Source organism: Anomaloglossus baeobatrachus, chromosome 7, assembly GCF_048569485.1.
Source record: "Anomaloglossus baeobatrachus isolate aAnoBae1 chromosome 7, aAnoBae1.hap1, whole genome shotgun sequence".
NCBI classification, from domain to species: domain Eukaryota; kingdom Metazoa; phylum Chordata; class Amphibia; order Anura; family Aromobatidae; genus Anomaloglossus; species Anomaloglossus baeobatrachus.
The window spans coordinates 117378677-117397816 of NC_134359.1; the positions used below are offsets into that span (position 1 = coordinate 117378677).

At 48.6% G+C, this 19140-nt stretch overlaps 1 protein-coding gene across 1 annotated transcript in view; it reads left to right on the forward strand.

Moving 5' to 3' along the window:
• The window catches only part of KIAA2012 (KIAA2012 ortholog), a 518638-nt gene that overhangs the window by 366207 nt on the left and 133291 nt on the right, over positions 1-19140 (forward strand). The window lies entirely within an intron of this gene.

The window sequence follows — 19140 nt, forward strand, 5'->3', positions numbered from 1 at the left end:
TTGTCAGCCAAATGATAGCACAGCTAATTGTTCGGCTGGTAGCCATCTCAGCCATCAATTCCAAACACAGTCACGGTCATTCAGACGAGTGCTGCGATGTTCTCTATGGGAAAACCGTCACCAGATAAGTCCGGCAGTGACTCCTCTCTAGAACAAACGGATTGACAATCTGAAATTTAACATGCCCCATTGATATCTCCCTGGACAATCAGTTATTCTAGGCCCCCATACACATTAGACTGACAGCTGAACCTGGGGATATCGATGGGTTGGGAGTACATTAATGTGTATGAGGGTCTTAACTCTAAAGAAGAACCCTTTTCTATGTATATAGATTTCCTATTGATTTTCTTCACACTATGGCTGAGTTTACATATCCTGTAATAATCTGTAAGGCTGGTTTCACACTACGTTTATTTAACATGCGTCAGGAACGGTTTTTTGCTGCAAAAGCGGATCCTGCTTTTACAGCAAAAAACGCATGCAAACGCATATGTTATTTTGCAGGATCCTGTCACTGGATGTTTAGGGGCGGGCATTGGAGTCATGTGATCGGGAGTGAGGGGAACTAGACTGGGAGCCGGCTTCTGACAGCTGCAGACGCTGGTAACCAAGGTAAACATCGGGCTTGGATACCCGATATTTATCTTGGTTACGAGTCTCTGCAGCTGCTAGGAGCAGGGCTGTCTGCACACGTAACCAACGTAAACATCGGGTAACTAAGAGAAGTGGTTACCCGATATTTACCTTGGTTACGAGTGTCCGCAGCTCTCAGGTGGGAGAGAGAGGGAGGGGAGGAAGGGGGAAAGACAGAGATAGAGAGAGAGAGGGTGAGGGAGGGAGGAGGAGAGAGAGACAGATCACGCGAGACTGGTTCTGTGCATGCTCAGTAGAGCAAGCAGGATCCTGTCTATCAGCATGCCAGCGTTCACCTGCGTTTGCGTGCTGTTTAGTCAGGATCCGGTGACATGCAGTATTTGGACGCAGCTCAAAAACGCTACAAGTAGTGTTTTTGAAAGATGTTAAAAAACTGCAAGTCGCTGGATCCTCACTATAACGCACGCAAACGCAGGTGAACGCATGTTAACGCGAGTCCATTGCAAATGCATTGAAGTGAAAACGCATTTGCACTGGATCCGTTTTTCCGCTAAAAAAACGTTATGGACGGATGTTAAATAAACGTAGTGTGAAACCAGTCTAAGACTTTGTGCGCACTTTCCATCATCCTACATGCAGTTGTCAACGCACGTTTTAGCCTTAATTGATTTAGCCAAAGTTGCCTTTTCCAGAAATTTAGCGCAGAAAACGCATGCGTATTTACCGCGTTTTAGATGCGTTTTCAGCGCCTTTTACATGCTTTTTCCCATGCGTTTTGACAGATGCGTTTTGAACATCAAGACACTACTAAATAAAGTTTAAACAGTCAAACAGAATGAAAAAATAGAAAAAAAGGGACAAATCTATATTAATGGGAAAAATAATGGAAAAAGATATATTTAATAAAATTATAGCGGTAATATACATTTTATCTGTAAAATAGCAATAAATGCATATTATTCTTAAATTTAATTGTCGGACTATCTGTGTGTGTGTAAAGGGACATATCAAATCATTATTTTGATGTCTAAAAAGCATGTTTTCTGCAATGAAAAAGCAGGTAAAACGCTGGAATTTTGATTGTGCCTGCGTTTTGCTACTTCTCATTGACTTCAATGTTAACAAAACGCACCACAAATGGCAAAAATAATTGACAGGGTCCTTTTCTGAATGCATGGTTTTTGACCAAACTTATGCAAATTTTGAGATGCGTTTTGAAACGCAAAGTGCGGACAAGAAATCATGAATTCTCATTGTCTTTAATGGAAAACCAAAACGCATGCATTTGGGCACAAAAACGCTGCCGTTCAAAACGGACCCTAAACGCACCTGAAACGCAGGTGAAAACGGAAAGTGCGCACATAGCCTTAGACCAGATCCAGCAGCAATCTGTTGCCAAAAAAGTTCTGCAAACACAACTTTGTCAGTTTTGAACTGATTTTTGCAGGATCTATTTTTTTTTTTAACATTGGAGTCTATGGAAAACAGATCCATTACTGGAACGCTATTTATCTTCCATTTGAATCTGATCTAGTAAGTAAAAAATGGATCCTTTACAAATCCAAGAAAACAGATGGCTAAATAGCGATCAGTTAACGGATCCATTTTCCATACACTCATGTTTAAAAAAAAAATCAGATCCTGCAAAAATCTATTTATTTTAAACCGGCCAAAAAGTTGTGTTTGCACAATTTTTTGCCAATGGATCCGTTCTAAGGCTGTGTCCGCACTTTGCGTTTTCACCTGCTTTTCTGCAGCATTTTGAACTGCAGCGTTTTCATGCCAAAATGCATGCGTTTTGGTTTTCCTGCAAAGTTTATGGGAAAAATGGATTTCTTGTGCTCACTTTGCAGTTCAAAACTCTGCGTTTAATTTGTATAATTTTGGGCAAAATCTCTGCGTTCAAAGAAGCAGCATGTCAATTGTTTTTGCCATTTGGGCTGCGTTTTGCTAACATTGAAGTCAATGCGAAGTTGCAAAACGCAAGCAACATTAAAATTCCAGCATTTTACCTGCTTTTTGGCTGCAGAAAACATGCGTTTTGGACTACATAAACACATGCGTTTCTGACATCAAAATAATGGAATGATATGTCCCTTTACACACACACATAGTCCGACAATTAAATTAATGAAAAATATTAATTCATTGGAATTATAGCGATAAATAGTATAAAACCGCTATAATTATATTAAATATAACTATTTTCGTTATGATTTCAATAATTATATTTTTCATTTTTTTTGTCCCTTTTTTCATAGTGTTTGTATGTCAAAACTTTATTTAGTAGTGTCTTTGTAATCAAATCGCATCTGACTTTAAGCAATGAAAATGCAGGTAAAAAGCGCTAATAACACGGCTAAAACGCGGTAAAAACGGATGCGTATTTATCGCGATTTTGTGGTCAAAAGCAACTTTGGCAAAAGCAATTTCTGCCAGAGGATGTGTTTACAACTGAAACTACGACGACGCAAAGTGCGTACACAGCCTAAGGCTATGTGCCCACGTGTGTGCGCTCTGCACAGCAGCGTAACGGCACTGCATGTGCGCTTCAGAGCGCAGCTGAAAAGCTCCGTTCTGAAGCTTCGGTGACTGCCGATTTCATGCGCTCTGGATGCAGCCCCCACCATAGACAGAGCGGGGGCTGCATGCAAAGCGCATGAAGGAAGTGACATGTCACTTCTTAGAACGTAGCGATTTGGCAGCAGCCGAATCGCTGCGTTCTAATACGCCACGTGGGCATGAATTAGGCACAATCTTCATAGATTGTGCTGGGGACGCAGGACGCATGCAGTTACGCTGCGGTGCAGAACGCAGCGTAACTGCATGAAAATACGCCACGTGGGCACATAGCCTAACAGTTGAATAATGGACATGTCAACTCAGCCATAGCCCTTTGTAAGGCCTTTGGATGGAATACATCTGCCAGTTCTTTTGTAATCACCTTGTGTGTATTTATACATGTAAATGAAAGGATCTCTGAGGCACAAGATCACCTTTTGGCCATGTGCGCACATTGCGTTCAGTAACTTGCAAAAATGAACGCATCCTCTGGCAGAATTTGTCATTGTCAAATTTGGTTTTGACCACATAAACGCAGAAAATACGCAAGCATTTTTATAGCGTTTTTGCCGCATTTTACATGCTGTTTCAGTGCTTAAATTGAGATGCGTTTTCAACTCAAATACACAACTACATAAAGTTTGCACATTCAAACAGTAGGAAATTTTTTTTAAAAAAATAAAAAATTAATAATGTTTAAATCATACACTATAATGATAATTTACCAAAAATTATTATAGCAATTGAATAATTATGTTCAAAATAAACTAAAAGTATAGTTTCACTCATTTTTTAATGTCGGAATGGATGTGAGGGCAATTAGAAACTGCTTGCCCTCACTATAATGTCAAAAAAGCATGCGTTAAGCATCAAAAAAGCATGTAAAACGCTAGAATTTTCTTTTAGGATGCGTTTTGATAATTCTCATTGACTCTAATGTTAGCAAAACGCTGCCAAAATGGCAAAAACATTTGACATGTTGCTTCTTCAAACGCAGAGATTTTGACAATTTTTTGTCAACAAAAACGCTGCGTTTTTAAATGTATCGTTCGCACGAGAAAGCCCTATTTCCCATAAACTTTGCTTGGAAATCAAAACGCATGCAAATTTGCATTAAAACGTTGCAGCTCAAAACGTTGCGGAAACGCATGAAAAAAACGCAACGCAACGTGCGCACATGGCCTTTCTGTGCATGAGGGGCACTATCTTTCCTAAATGGGGATTTTGCTCTGTTAACAGGAGTTCAGAGATATGATTTACTGCAGTCATGTGGACACATCAAAATTGGTGCCTATAAATGAATTTTTGTCTTTTATAGAAGAGTTGTTGATCATTCCCTATGAAGGGGCTGATGATAAGCTGTGTCCATCACCTATTACCAATAATGTGATCCTTTGTTCTCTGTCTTCAGATGTAAGACTATGTGCCCACGGGACAACGTACCCGCAGATCTTGCCGCATCTTTGATAGCAGGTTTGCCGCAGCTGCTACCCGAAATCCGCAGCTATCCATTGCTGCGATATTGCTGCGGAGCTGTTGCGGTAAACCTGCGGAAACAGTGCTGATTTCGTGCAGAATTCCTGCGGAAATCCCAGCCTCTATCTCCATAGTGGAAAGGCGAGAATTCTGCAGATATTTCCACATGAATAATTGACATGCAGTTACGTGTGGCTGCGGGAAATCCGCAGCATTTTCCGCAGAGGCACATACCGCAACATTGATACAGCACTCCCCAAATCCCATAGGGTAACATGGAGAGTGTCTGTACTTGCTAGAACCTGTGGATTTATCTAGAAAATCCAGATAAATCCACGGGTTTTCCGCGGAAAAATCCGCAGGTACACAGTTTCGTGGGCATATAGCCTAAGAGTGTTACTATGATCTTAATTATGTGATATAAAAAAATAAAAACCTCACTAACAGAACATTGTATACATTTTATTATAAAGGTTACAAAGCAACACATAATATAACTTATTACCGTACCAATTACTATAACCTTATTTACATCTATAACATTATTTAACATGACTGGTGTAAAAAAAATGCAAATTAAAGTACCAAAAGCAAGGCATCGTACAAGTCTGTTATTCTGCAATTAAATATGTTATCACCAGAAGAACACAGAGAGGTTAAAAATGGAAATAAATAAATGTTAATAATATTGGAACTTATTTCTTTCTAATGGAAGTAACATTCTAAAAATTGCAGACTGTATTCAGTAGAAAAAGTAAGTATATGGCTGTTTTGACGATGTTTGAATTTTATTTTTTCGCAATTTAACAAAAAGGAACGGCAATCTATTGTATCCACTACATTTTTGCTCTACTAAGTGACCATATAGAATAATCCCCTTCAGATTGAAAGGTTGTCACAAACCACCGGGGGGGTCACTCAGAAATCCCCCGCGCTGGCTACCAGTACGTCACAATCGGGGGGTAGCAAGTGGGGGTCACCCCTCCTTTATACCTCCCGACCGACAGACAGAGCACGTGACGCGCTCTCTAGCGCCCCTCTTATAGTCAGGCCAATTATGGAATTGCCCGACAATAAGCAAGGAGGCCGCTATACTACTTATGCCGATTATTGAAGGGTCCCCGGTGAGAGTAAGGTATATATTCCCCCGACCTCCGCGGGCGGAATATATAAAATCTCCCCGAATCTCACTGGCCTCCCCACAATAATCCTTGGCACAATTCGCTGCCACCAACCGATTTACGGTAACTATTAGCCGAACACACAGACGTGGGATTCAAGATCGAGATAACAGAACAGCCCAAGATTAATTATATAATTTAATCAGCCTAAAGCACACTAGAAACTACAATATATACAATAGGGAATCTACAGAATATACATATGTCAGAGTACAGTTACAATCAAAGCATGGGTTACAAACAGGCATACACAGTTCCAGCAGTTACCTTGTTGCGTCTGGCCACAGGGGGGCGCTGTACCCAGGTTTCTAGGATCCTTCCCACAGATGTTTCCTACACGTGCCCCCAGCGAAAGAACGCTGGAAAATGGCCGAAGTAGGGTTATCAACCTGGGCAGATCCAGGTCCCCTCCTACCTTCGTGACCTCACAGGGAGCACTGCTCCACCCCTGGCTTGAGTTATGGACAATATCCCAACATGGAATATGGGCCATAACTTTGCCTGGGAGCGTCGTAGGCGGACGCCAACGCTCTCATTGTGACAGTTATGAATTTAGCTACAGAACGAGGGGACTCATGACCTGTCTGCCAGTTCCCCATTGGCTGATATCACGCCTGGGGCATTTCCCAATGTCCTGCTCCCATAAAAAGGGTGTGCCGGCATCGTCCGCATGCAGAGACACCATTTTTATGGTTGCCATATTTATCGGAAATATGGCTTGCGAGATATGAACCATTTTTTACTGGAGTCGTTCTGTCTGGCTACTTCCAGAGCCTTGCTAATTAGATAGCAGCTCCTACTACAGGGTGACGGCAGGGAGTCATCCTGTGTCCATTGTTCCCACACCACCTCATCTCCATATCACAGGACATGGCCATGGAGGTGTAAGTGGAACACTGAGAACAAGAAGGGAGGGGGCACTGCCAGGGAGTGATGAGGGATTATGACTGGAGTCATAATTCATCTTCATATCCCGGGATTTGCCTCACACCTCCCCCCTTTTGAGGGCGCTAGGGGGCAGCACACTCCGGTGTTCCCCCGTGCGCCCGTCCGCGACCTCTCCTTGTCGGGACAGCCCGTCTGCGTTACCGTGGTCACGGCCCCTTTTGTGGCGAATGGTGAAGTTGTATTGCTGGAGCGCAAGGCTCCATCGCAACAATCGCCCATTCGTCCCAGAGACGGTGTGCAACCAGCTGAGGGGATTGTGGTCCGTCTCCACGATGAAGTGGCGCCCGTATAGATAGGGTTGCAGACGCTGCAGGGCCCACACTATGGCCAGGCACTCCTTCTCCATCGTGGAATAGGCAACTTCCCTTGGTAACAGCTTCCTGCTCAGGTACAAGACTGGGTGCTCTTGGCTCGCAGAGTCCACCTGGCTGAGCACCGCACCGAGGCCGAAGTCACTGGCGTCGGTCTGTACTACAAACGGCCGCGTGAAGTCGGCTGCCTGTAGCACGGGCGGGCTGGACAGGGCGTCCTTTAGGGCCCGGAAGGCTGTCTCGCAGTCCATTGTCCAATCGACTGCAGAGGGCAGCTTCTTCTTGGTGAGGTCCGTCAAGGGCTTTGCCAGGCTACTATAGCATGGAACAAACCTCCGCCTGAGATCCGCCTGAGCACCTGTGCTAGATGCTCTAGGTGGTCCTCCCAGGTGGGACTGAAGACGGCAATGTCATCCAGGTACGCGGCCGCGTACCCTTCAAGTCCCTTGAGCAGGGTGTTGACCATCCGCTGGAAAGTGGCAGGGGCATTCCTCATCCCGAATGGCATCACCGTGGACTCGTACAGTCCAAATGGGGTAATAAAGGCAGAGCGTTCCCTGGCCTTGCGAGTCAGGGGGATCTGCCAATATCCCCGGCTCAGATCCATGATGGTCAGGTACTGAGCCCCGGCCAACTGATCGAGCAGGTCATCGATGCGTGGCATTGGGTACGCATCGGCGACCGTGACCGCATTGAGCCCCCTGTAGTCCACGCAGAACCGAGTGGTTCGGTCCTTCTTAGGGACGAGGACTACAGGCGAGGCCCAAGCGCTGTTGGATGCCTGGATCACCCCCAGCTTCAGCATCTCGTCAATCTCCTGGCGCATGTGTTGCTGCACCTCCAGGGAGACCTGATATGCTGAACGCCGGATCGGGGGATGATCCCCAGTGTCCACGTGATGGACAGCCAAGTCAGTCCTTCCGGGCTGGTTGGTAAACAACCCCCGGAAGGGGTGTAGGGTGGCCCACAGCTGGGACCGTTGGTCCTCCAAGAGCTGGTGGCCAACCTCCACATCCTCAATGGATCCGCCTGCCCTAACCTGGGCTAGCATATCCAAGAGGGTTTCCGCTTCTCCCTCCTCGGGCAGGTTGCACACGGGGAGCGCACATGCCTCCCGCTCATGATGTGCCTTCATCATGTTCACATGGAAGGGCTTCCGCCTTCCACGGGCAGGGTCCAGGGTGACCAGGTACGTTACAGGGTTGAGCTGCTGGTACACGAGGTATGGGCCTTCCCAGGCTGCCTGAAGCTTGTCCTGTGGTACGGGGACCAGTACCCACACCTCTTGACCCACTTGGTAGGTCCTCTCACAAGCGTTCTGGTCGTACCAACGCTTCTGATCGGCCTGGGCTTGAGCCATATTGTCGTGTACCAGTTGCGTCAAGGCCTGCATTTTGTCCCGGAAGCGCATGACATACTCGATAACCGACACTCCAGGGGTGGCCAAATCCCCTTCCCAAGCCTCTTTCACCAGAGCCAGGGGGCCCCGCACACGTCGCCCGTACAGGAGCTCAAACGGTGAGAATCCTGTTGAGGCCTGTGGAACCTCCCGGTAAGCAAATAACAGGTGTGGGAGATACCGCTCCCAGTCACGCCCATGGGAGTCGACCAACATCTTAAGCATCTGCTTTAAGGTGCCATTGAACCGCTCGCACAGGCCATTAGTCTGTGGATGGTACGGGCTGGCCACCAGATGTCGCACCTGGACTTGCTTACAGAGGGCCTCCATCAGCTGGGACATGAATTGGGTCCCCCGGTCAGTGAGCATTTCCTGGGGAAAACCCACTCGGGAGAAAATCTCCAGCAATGCGGTGGCCACCTTGTCAGCCCGAATGGACGACAAGGCCACTGCTTCTGGGTACCGGGTGGCATAGTCCACTACCGTCAGTATGAAGCGTTTCCCGGAGCTGCTGGGGATGGCCAGCGGGCCGACCAGATCCACAGCCACCCTCCTGAAAGGCTCATCGATGATTGGCAGAGATACTAGTGGGGCTTTGGGGCGTGGCCCCGCCTTCCCCACTCTCTGACAGGTTTCACACGAACGGCAGTAGGCAGCCACATCGGCCCCCATTTTTGGCCAGTAGAAATGCTGGTTTAACCTGGCCTTGGTCTTAGCGATCCCTAGGTGTCCGGCCATCGGAATCTCATGTGCGATCCGCAACAACTCCGTCCGGAACGGATAGGGTACCACCAACTGTCGGTCCCTGGGCCACGCCTCCGGTGAACCCTGCTGGACCGTGGCCCGGTACAGCCGTCCTTGGTCCCAGACCACTCGCTCCGGGTCCGAGTCCGAGGGAGGCTGTGCCGCCTGCTCCTTAAGAGCTTTCAGGCTGTCGTCAGCTTCTAACGCTGCCTGAAACCCCTGACTAGATGTGGCCAGAATCGACGAGACTGTCACATCTTCAGTCAGTACCCCGGGACCTGTGTCCTGGCCTCCACCTGACTCGGCTGCCACTTGGTCAGAAGGGGAAGAGCTATCGGACCTCCGGGAGGCCCCTTGGCTTCCAGCACTCCCACTGCGGGTGACAGCGGCCACAGCCGCTGCGACCGTGGGTCGTGCCTGCTCCTCCTCCGTTCCTGACCAAGTCGCCGGTTCAGGCAGACCTACCTGGCTTCCTGACACCCCGGTTGTGGGGGAACCATGCACCGAGATCTTACCTGGGAGCACTTCCGCTCCTGGACCGGCCCCAATCTCACCTGCCTGTTCCCCTCCTGCAGCAACAGAACCCCGCTGTGAAATCTCTGGGGACCCCACATTTGCTGTGGTAGCCCCCACCCCACACACTGGTCCTCCCCCTGCAGCACCCTGCTCTCTGCTTATCCCTGCAGAGGGCAGCAGATCCCAGCTCACAGGCTGGTTACTTGTAGAGGCATTGTCACACCTTTCTCTGACCCCCTCCCCTGTCACAGCTGCAGCTGAGTGTGTGTCTATGGTGTCTATGCAAGCAGAAATATCAGAGTTCACTCCCTCCTCCCTTACATCATTCATAGATGACACATTAACATTGTCCGGAGGCATGTCAGCACTGGCTGAAGGTTCAGCCCTTGGTTGGGGCCCAAACTGGGAGGTTATCTGCCCCAAATCTGTCCCAAGTAGCACGTTTGCGGGGATCCGATCAGTTACCCCCACCTCCCTCACCCCTCGCCCTGCGCCCCAGTCCACATAAATGTCAGCAACAGGCAGCGCCGGGTCAATGCCTCCAATCCCGGAGACAGCGAGGGTTTTTCCAGGGATCAAGTCTTGGGGGGACACCATCTCAGGCCGCACCAGAGTCACCTCCGAGGCGCTGTCTCGCAGTCCTATGGTCACAGACCGGCCGACGGTGACAGGTTGGAAGCTGTCCAGGGACCTACCACCACCCCCACCCACACAATACACCTTGGGCGGCCCTTGGGACGGGGACGGAGCCGGGGCCTTGGGACGCTGAGGGCACATGGCCTTGAAGTGTCCAGGTAGGTTGCACTGGTGGCACCGTCTTGGTTCCGCCACGGGCCTGGAGAGGGGAGTTGAGGGGGACACCCCCTGCAGTCTAGGGGCAGGTGGGGCAGTCGCAGAATTCATCTTACCCCCTCTCCAGGTGCTGCTGGTGGCCGCTCTCCTGGCCTCAGGAGCCCGGTTGTTGGTGTAGTCATCGGCAAGGGCAGCTGTAGCCGTGGACCCCTTTGGCTTCTGGTCTCGGATGAACTGGCGGAGATCCTCAGGGCAGTTCCACAAGAGTTGCTCCGTGATGAACAAGTCCAGGATCTCCGGTCCGGTGGAAAGCTGCAGGCCTTGGGTCCAGTGGTCGGCAGCTCGGGCAAGTGCCCGCCGGTGGTCAGCCCAGGAGTCCTTTGGTCCCTTCTGTAGGCTCCGGAACTTCTTGCGGTAGGACTCTGGAGTGAGGTTGTACTGTTGGATCAGGGCCCGCTTGATGGTGTCGTAGCCCTGATCTGCCTCAGCAGGCAAGTCCCCAAGGATATCCAGGGCCTTACCCCTTAAACGGGGGGTCAGGTATTTGGCCCACTGGTCCTTGTCCAGATGGTGCTGCAAGCAAGTCCGTTCAAAAGCAGTCAAGAAAGAGTCCAAGTCTCCATCCTTCTCCAGCACTGGGAAGTCCTCAACACGGACCTTTGGAAGTTTGGTGTCTCGAAGGTCACATGTGGCTGATGAGGGCCGGAGCTGAGCTAGCTGCAGCTGGTAGTCACGGTCTGCCTGTCGCTCTCGCTCTTCACGCGCTGCCTGCCGCTCTCGCTCCGCAGCCTCACGCTCTGCGTGCCGCTCCGCAGCCTCAGCGTCACGCGCTGCCTGCCGCTCTGCCCTGCGCTCTGCCAGGAGTTCCTTGTAGCCCTTCTGGTCTCCAGCCTGGAGAAGGGCCATAGCCATTTGAAGAAGGCTATCCGAGCCTCCCAGGCTCGGTGGAATGGCACGTGGTGATCTGCGGCACGCTGCAGAGCTAGGCGATTCACTGTCCCTTTCAGAGCGGAGGGCTGGCATCTGGCTCGTTGAGGAACCTTGGGTGAGCTCCTCCTCATCTTGTCCAGCAGTGCCAGGTTGCGCAATGTCCTCGGCAGAACGGTTTTCTGGCGTCGAGCTCCTGGAGGACTCGTGGGCAACCTCCTCATTGCTGTCCACAGCACCGTCCTCCCTCTCTTCGGCTCCTGCCTTAGCATTGGCCAGTTGCATAGCTCTGCTCCTGGTGCCATCAGCCATTCTTGCAGACTTTTGGTCACTGACACAGAACTGACACCTGATGCCTCCACACACCTTACAGTATCTGCACTCTGACACTCTAGTGTTGAGCTAGTCTGAAGACCCCAGCAGCCACAGCTGCTGCAGGCAGTCTTTAGTGTCTGGGAGTATGGGTCTCACACTCACACACACTATTATCTCGATCCCACCGCTATGCCACCAATATGTCACAAACCACCGGGGGGGGTCACTCAGAAATCCCCCGCGCTGGCTACCAGTACGTCACAATCGGGGGGTAACAAGTGGGGGTCACCCCTCCTTTATACCTCCCGACCGACAGACAGAGCACGTGACGCGCTCTCTAGCGCCCCTCTTATAGTCAGGCCAATTATGGAATTGCCCGACAATAAGCAAGGAGGCCGCTATACTACTTATGCCGATTATTGAAGGGTCCCCGGTGAGAGTAAGGTATATATTCCCCCGACCTCCGTGGGCGGAATATATAAAATCTCCCCGAATCTCACTGGCCTCCCCACAATAATCCTTGGCACAATTCGCTGCCACCAACCGATTTACGGTAACTATTAGCCGAACACACAGACGTGGGATTCAAGATCGAGATAACAGAACAGCCCAAGATTAATTATATAATTTAATCAGCCTAAAGCACACTAGAAACTACAATATATACAATAGGGAATCTACAGAATATACATATGTCAGAGTACAGTTACAATCAAAGCATGGGTTACAAACAGGCATACACAGTTCCAGCAGTTACCTTGTTGCGTCTGGCCACAGGGGGGCGCTGTACCCAGGTTTCTAGGATCCTTCCCACAGATGTTTCCTACACGTGCCCCCAGCGAAAGAACGCTGGAAAATGGCCGAAGTAGGGTTATCAACCTGGGCAGATCCAGGTCCCCTCCTACCTTCGTGACCTCACAGGGAGCACTGCTCCACCCCTGGCTTGAGTTATGGACAATATCCCAACATGGAATATGGGCCATAACTTTGCCTGGGAGCGTCGTAGGCGGACGCCAACGCTCTCATTGTGACAGTTATGAATTTAGCTACAGAACGAGGGGACTCATGACCTGTCTGCCAGTTCCCCATTGGCTGATATCACGCCTGGGGCATTTCCCAATGTCCTGCTCCCATAAAAAGGGTGTGCCGGCATCGTCCGCATGCAGAGACACCATTTTTATGGTTGCCATATTTATCGGAAATATGGCTTGCGAGATATGAACCATTTTTTACTGGAGTCGTTCTGTCTGGCTACTTCCAGAGCCTTGCTAATTAGATAGCAGCTCCTACTACAGGGTGACGGCAGGGAGTCATCCTGTGTCCATTGTTCCCACACCACCTCATCTCCATATCACAGGACATGGCCATGGAGGTGTAAGTGGAACACTGAGAACAAGAAGGGAGGGGGCACTGCCAGGGAGTGATGAGGGATTATGACTGGAGTCATAATTCATCTTCATATCCCGGGATTTGCCTCACAAAGGTGGTTAACTATTGTGATAAATTCTAATTGGTTCTCCCATAGGAATGTTTTTTTTAACATGGTGCGGATGGGAGGCTTTAGCATTTAATATAATATTACTTGATGTAGGTTTTCTGTATGAAGTTATATGGCCTTTTTTTTTTCTCCCTGTCCCATTGTTTGTGACCTCTCTGGAGATTTTAATTAACAGAATAAACATTATGTTTTACATTTACCTTTCTGGGACTTAAGGCCCCTTTACACACTGAAACTTTCTAGCGATCCCACCAGCGATCCCAACCTGGCCGGAATCGCTACAAAGTCTCTGTTGAGCTGTCAAACAGGCAGACCTGGCCAACGACGCAACAGCGATCCGGACCTGCAGAACGACCTAGCTAGTCATTGGGGATGTTGTAAAGCAGCTTTTTGAAAGGGAAGTCGCTAACGAAGTCGCTGTAAAGTCCCCTTTACACACTAAAACTTTGCTGCACAGCGGGAAACAAAGGACCAAAGAATGGTCTTGAACGATTTGTAGCGATCACAACTTCACAGCAGGGGCCAGGTCACTGATGTGTTTCACACACTGCAATGTCGCTGGGGAGGTCGCTATAACGTCACAAAACCGGTGACGTTACAGCGATGTCGTTTGCGATGTTGCCGTGTGTAAAGCCACCTTTACTGTTCTACACTGGATTCTTTCTCTGCATGTTAAAAAAAATCTAGGCTCTTTAGAATCTTCTTCAAGGTTATTCCCACCAGTAGGTGAAAAAGATGGAGCAAACAGAGGACTTGAGCAGCTTTGCCATAGATAGTTAGCAAGTGGGGAAGAGTAGGTTTTAGTTTTTAGTGTGGGTAACAGAGCAGCATGTACAAAACTCCAGACAAAGCTACTGCTGGTCTCCAGCTGCATGAGAGTACCATTGTTAGGGAAAAGTGTAAAAATGTCCACAGCAGAAGTGATTGAAAAAAATTAATCTTGTTTTATGAATGCCGCACCCACTGACAAGGCAAGAAGATAGATGCTAAGTAGTAAAAAGATTATCTGCCAAGTGGGTTAGGGTACCTTCACACTTAGCGATGCAGCAGCGATCCGACCAGCGATCTGACCTGGTCAGGATCGCTGCTGCATCGCTACATGGTCGCTGGTGAGCTGTCAAACAGGCAGATCTCACCAGCGACCAGTGACCAGCCCCCAGCCAGCAGCGACGTGCAAGCGACGTTGCGCTTGCACGGAGCCGCCGTCTGGAAGCTGCGGAGACTGGTAACTAAGGTAAACATCGGGTACCTGTTTACCGATGTTTATCTTGGATACAGCTTACCTCAGCTGTCAGACGCCGGCTCCTGCTCCCTGCTCGCTTCATTTGTCGCTCTCTTGCTGTCACACACAGCGATCTGTGTGTCACAGCAGGAGAGCGGCTTTGAAGAAAACGAACCAGGGCTGTGTGTAACGAGCAGCGATCTCGCAGCAGGGGCCAGATCGCTGCTCAGTGTCACACACAGCGAGATCGCTAATGAGGTCACTGCTGCGTCACAAAAAGCGTGACTCAGCAGCGATCTCGGCAGCGAGCTCGCTGTGTGTGAAGCACCCCTTAGGCGATAGGCCAGAGCGGGTCTAAAAGCTGGTGCGTGTATGTATGTAAAAAGGATTAGCACACCAGGAAGGTTTAGGCTATGTGCGCACGTTGCCTTTTTTTGTGACCACAAAGATGCAGCGTTTTTGTCCACAAAAAAAACACACAACGCACCCGTGGTAAAAACTCATCCAAAAACGCATGCGTTTTTGTGCGTTTGCTGCGTTTTTGTTACTGCATTTTTTCCAATGCATTGCATGGGTGAAAAACTCTGGCAAAAACGCAGAAATAATTGACATGTTCCATCTTTGTGGTCACCACAAAAACGCACCTAAAACAAAACTGCACTGTGCAGACAGCAAAAATGAAAACTCATAGACTTTGCCGGGGAAGCAAAGTCATGCAGTTTTCTGAGCAAAAACGCACCCGAAAAACGCCCAAAAACGCTGCGGAAAAACGCAGCGTGCGCACATAAGCTTTAGCCTTGCGCCTGAGATTGAGGAGCTGTGAAATAGTAACGGAGTGAGTAGGCTGCAAGAAGGCAAAAGTTGCCAGTCAATCTACAGCAGTAAATTTCAATTATGAGAGCTCTATGAGTATGCTCTGAACGGCACTGACAGCAACACAAGGAATGTGCCAGACTGCATGAAGGGTAGCTGAAGAGATTGCCAGCAGACTGTGTTATTAGTATTGCCTGCACATGTCAGCTGCAAATTATCTACCTTTGTTCAAGGTATTCTGTTGCCTCATATTTCTGTAGCCATAAAGCTAGTTGCCCCATGTACACTACCATTCAAAAATTTGATGTCACCCAGACAATTTTGTCTTTTCCATGAAAAATCATACTTTTATTTATCAAATAAGTTGCATAATGAATAGAAAATATAGTCCAGATATTGATGAGGTTAGAACTAATGATTTTTACTTTATATAATAATTTTCTCCTTCACACTTTGCTTTCGTCACAGAATGCTCCTTTGCAGCAATTCCAGCTTTGCAGACCTTTGGCATTCTAGCTGTTAATTTGCGGAGGTAATCTGGAGATATTTCACCCCATGCTTCCCCCCCCCCCTCCCACAAGTTAGATTGGCTTGATGGGCACTTTTTGCATACCATAAAGTCAAGCTGCTCCCACAACATCTCTATAGGGTTGAGATCTGGTGACTGGGCTGGCCACTCCATTACAGATAGAATACCAGCTGCCTGCTTCTTCCCTAAATAGTTCATGCATAATTTTTAGGTGTCCTTTGGGTCATTGTCCTGTTGTAGGGAAATTGGCTACAATCAAGCGCTGTCCACAGGGTATGGCATGACGTTGCAAAATGGAGTGATAGCCTTCCTTTTTCAAAATCCTGTTTACCTTGTACAAATCTCCCACGTTACCAGCACCAAAGCAACCCCAGACCATCACATTACCTCCACCATGCTTGACAGATGGCGTCAGGCACTCTTCCAGCATCTTTTCAGTTGTTCTGTGTCTCACAAATGTTCTTTTGTGTGATCCAAACACCTCAAACTTCGATTCATCTGTCCATAACATTTTTTTTTCCAATCTTCCTCTGTCCAATGTCTGTGTTCTTTTGCCCATATTAAGCTTTTCCTTTTATTAGCCAGTCTAATGTGGGCGTCACACGAGACGATCTATCGTGCGATATGTCGTTGGGGTCACGGTTTTCGTGATGCACATCCGGCATCGTTCACGACGTCGTCTCGTGTGACACCTAAGAGCGACTCTTAACGTTCGCAAATCGGTTGTAAATCGTGTATCGTGTACATGTCGCTCATTTTTAAAAAATTGTTTAATCTTATTTGCGCAGATTGTTCATCGTACCCGGAAGAGCACACATCGCTCCGTGTGACACCCCGGGAACGATGAACACAGCTTACCTGCGTCCCGCCAGCAATGCTGAAGGAAGGAGGTGGGCGGGATATTCACGTTGTGTGACGTCGCAGTGACGCCGAACAACCCACCCCCTTCAGGAAGTGGATGTTCGCCGCCCACAGCGACGTCGCTCAGCAGGAAAGTATGTGTGACGGGGGTTTAACGACTTTGTGCGACACGGGCAGCGATTTGCCCGTGACGCACACACGACGGGGGCGGGTACGATCGCTCATGCGATGGCACGATAGATCGTATTGTGTGACGCCTGCATTAGATATGGCTTTTTCATTTCCACTCTGCCCTGAAGGCCAGCATCCCGGAGTCGCCTCTTCACTGTAGACGTTGACACTGGCGTTTTGCAGTTTACTATTTAAAGAAGCTGCCAGTTGAGGACCTGTGAGGAGTCGATTTTTAAAGACTCTAATGTACTTGTAATGTTGCTCAGTTGTGCAGCGGGGCCTCCCACTTCTCTTTCTACTCTGGTTAGTGCTTGTATGTGCTCTCCTCTGAAGGGAGAAGTGCACACCGTTGTAGGAAATCTTCAGTTTCTTGGCAATTTCTCACATGGAATATCTTTCAAATCTAAGAACAAGAATAGACTGTCGAGTTTCACATGAGTGTTCTCTTTTTCTGGCCATTTTGAGAGTTTAATGGAACCAAAAAATGTAATGCTCCAGATTCTCAACTAGCTCAAAGGAAGGTCAGTTTTATACCTTCTCTAATCAGCAAAACTGTTTTCAGCTGTGCTAACATACTTACACAAGGGTTTTCAAGGTATTTCTAAACATCCATTAGCCTTCTAACACAGTTATCAAACACAATGTACCATTAGAACACTGGAGTGGTGGTTGTTGGAAATGGGCCTCTATACATCTATGTAGATATTGCATTAAAAAACAGAAGTTTGCAGCTAGAATAGTCATTTACCACATTAACAATGTATAGAGTGTATTTCTGTTTAATTTATTGTTAGCTTCATTGAAAAAAATATGTGCTTTTCTTTCAAAAATAAGGAAATATCTAAGTGACCCTAAGCTTTTGAATGGTAGTGTAGTGAGCCTGCAACTAAGAAGCTTGATACTTTTGTAGAGTAATGCTGTTGAACATGGAAGCATCTTGCTAAATTTACTCTTGTACTGTGAATCTAACAGAATGGCAACCCAGTAGTCAGCAGTGCACTATTTCTAATACTAACAATACAGACATCATGTTGCAGATATTTCAGCAAGAAGGCGCTCATGTGTCGGGCGATTCCATGACGTGGACTGGCATTTTAATTTCTCTATCGCTTCATTGGGGGACACAGGAAATCATTGGTGTATGCTGCTGGCTCTAGGAGGCTGACACTATGCAAATCAAAAAGTTGGCTCCTCCCCAGTAGTATACACCCACCGACCGAAGCTGAGGAGATCAGTTTTTGCTTAGTATCCGAGGAGGTTGGACATGCAGGGGCTGCTCTCAGCCCCTCGGGTTTGTATTGTTGTGTTTTATTAATGTTTTCACTTTTTCTTTCAGACACAGCTCGTCGGGCGACAGGGTGTAATCGCTAACCCTGCCCTCCCCCATAGAGACCGGTTGCACAGAGTGGGGTCCGTCCGCCACTACTGTTGTCCTCCATGTCTGTCTGGCAGTGAACCCAGCCCCTCCAACACAGAAGAGTGTTCGAGGTGCATCCGCAGTGAGGAAAAGTGCGACTTCGTTGACAAAGGCGGAGGGTCCTGCCCCCCTCCCCAACTCTCTCGCTCCCGAGCATGATTGTGGGGTAAGAGGACGAAGAGCGTACCTGGAATGGAGAGGTACTCCTCCAGTCTCCCATCACCTACGCCCGGGACGACTCTGGACAGCTCTTCGTGACCTTCCCTGATGACGGATCATCACCGGGGCCTTCAGGACAGGTACTCTTCCCTGTCCTGGGTCATGGGGGCTCCGATATAAATATATATATAAAAATTAAAAAAAATTCCCCTTTAAGAAGCACTTAATATCTCTCAGGGCTTAACGGGTACTCCTCCTATGTAATCCTTCCCCCCCCGGTGTTTTGCGGCGACATCCCCCATTACTCCGGCATTACTTTTTAACCCCTGCGTCTCTGTACCGTGTCGCTCCACGCTACTCGACGGCCTTCATCCTAAATTTAGTCCCCGGCTTCGCTGCGGCCTACTCCTCCGACCGTGCACGCCCCCTCACCTGCAGCCATTTGCGATTGCACCCACTTTTTCCAGCCTATCACCGCAAGCCTCTCTCCCTTCATCACGCGGGAGTCCTGCGCGCGCTTTTATTTCAAACCGCTCGACCCCTACAGTAACTGCGCTCCTCTGCTAGAAACGTCCCATTGTAGGGGAAACATAAGCTAGTCAAGCTCCAAGTCTTCAGGCACATCCAAGTACGGCGCCGCATGTGGCAGTGTGCCCTTTTTACCTTAGCCATCCTGCCCGCCATCTTCTGCTCCAGCCACGC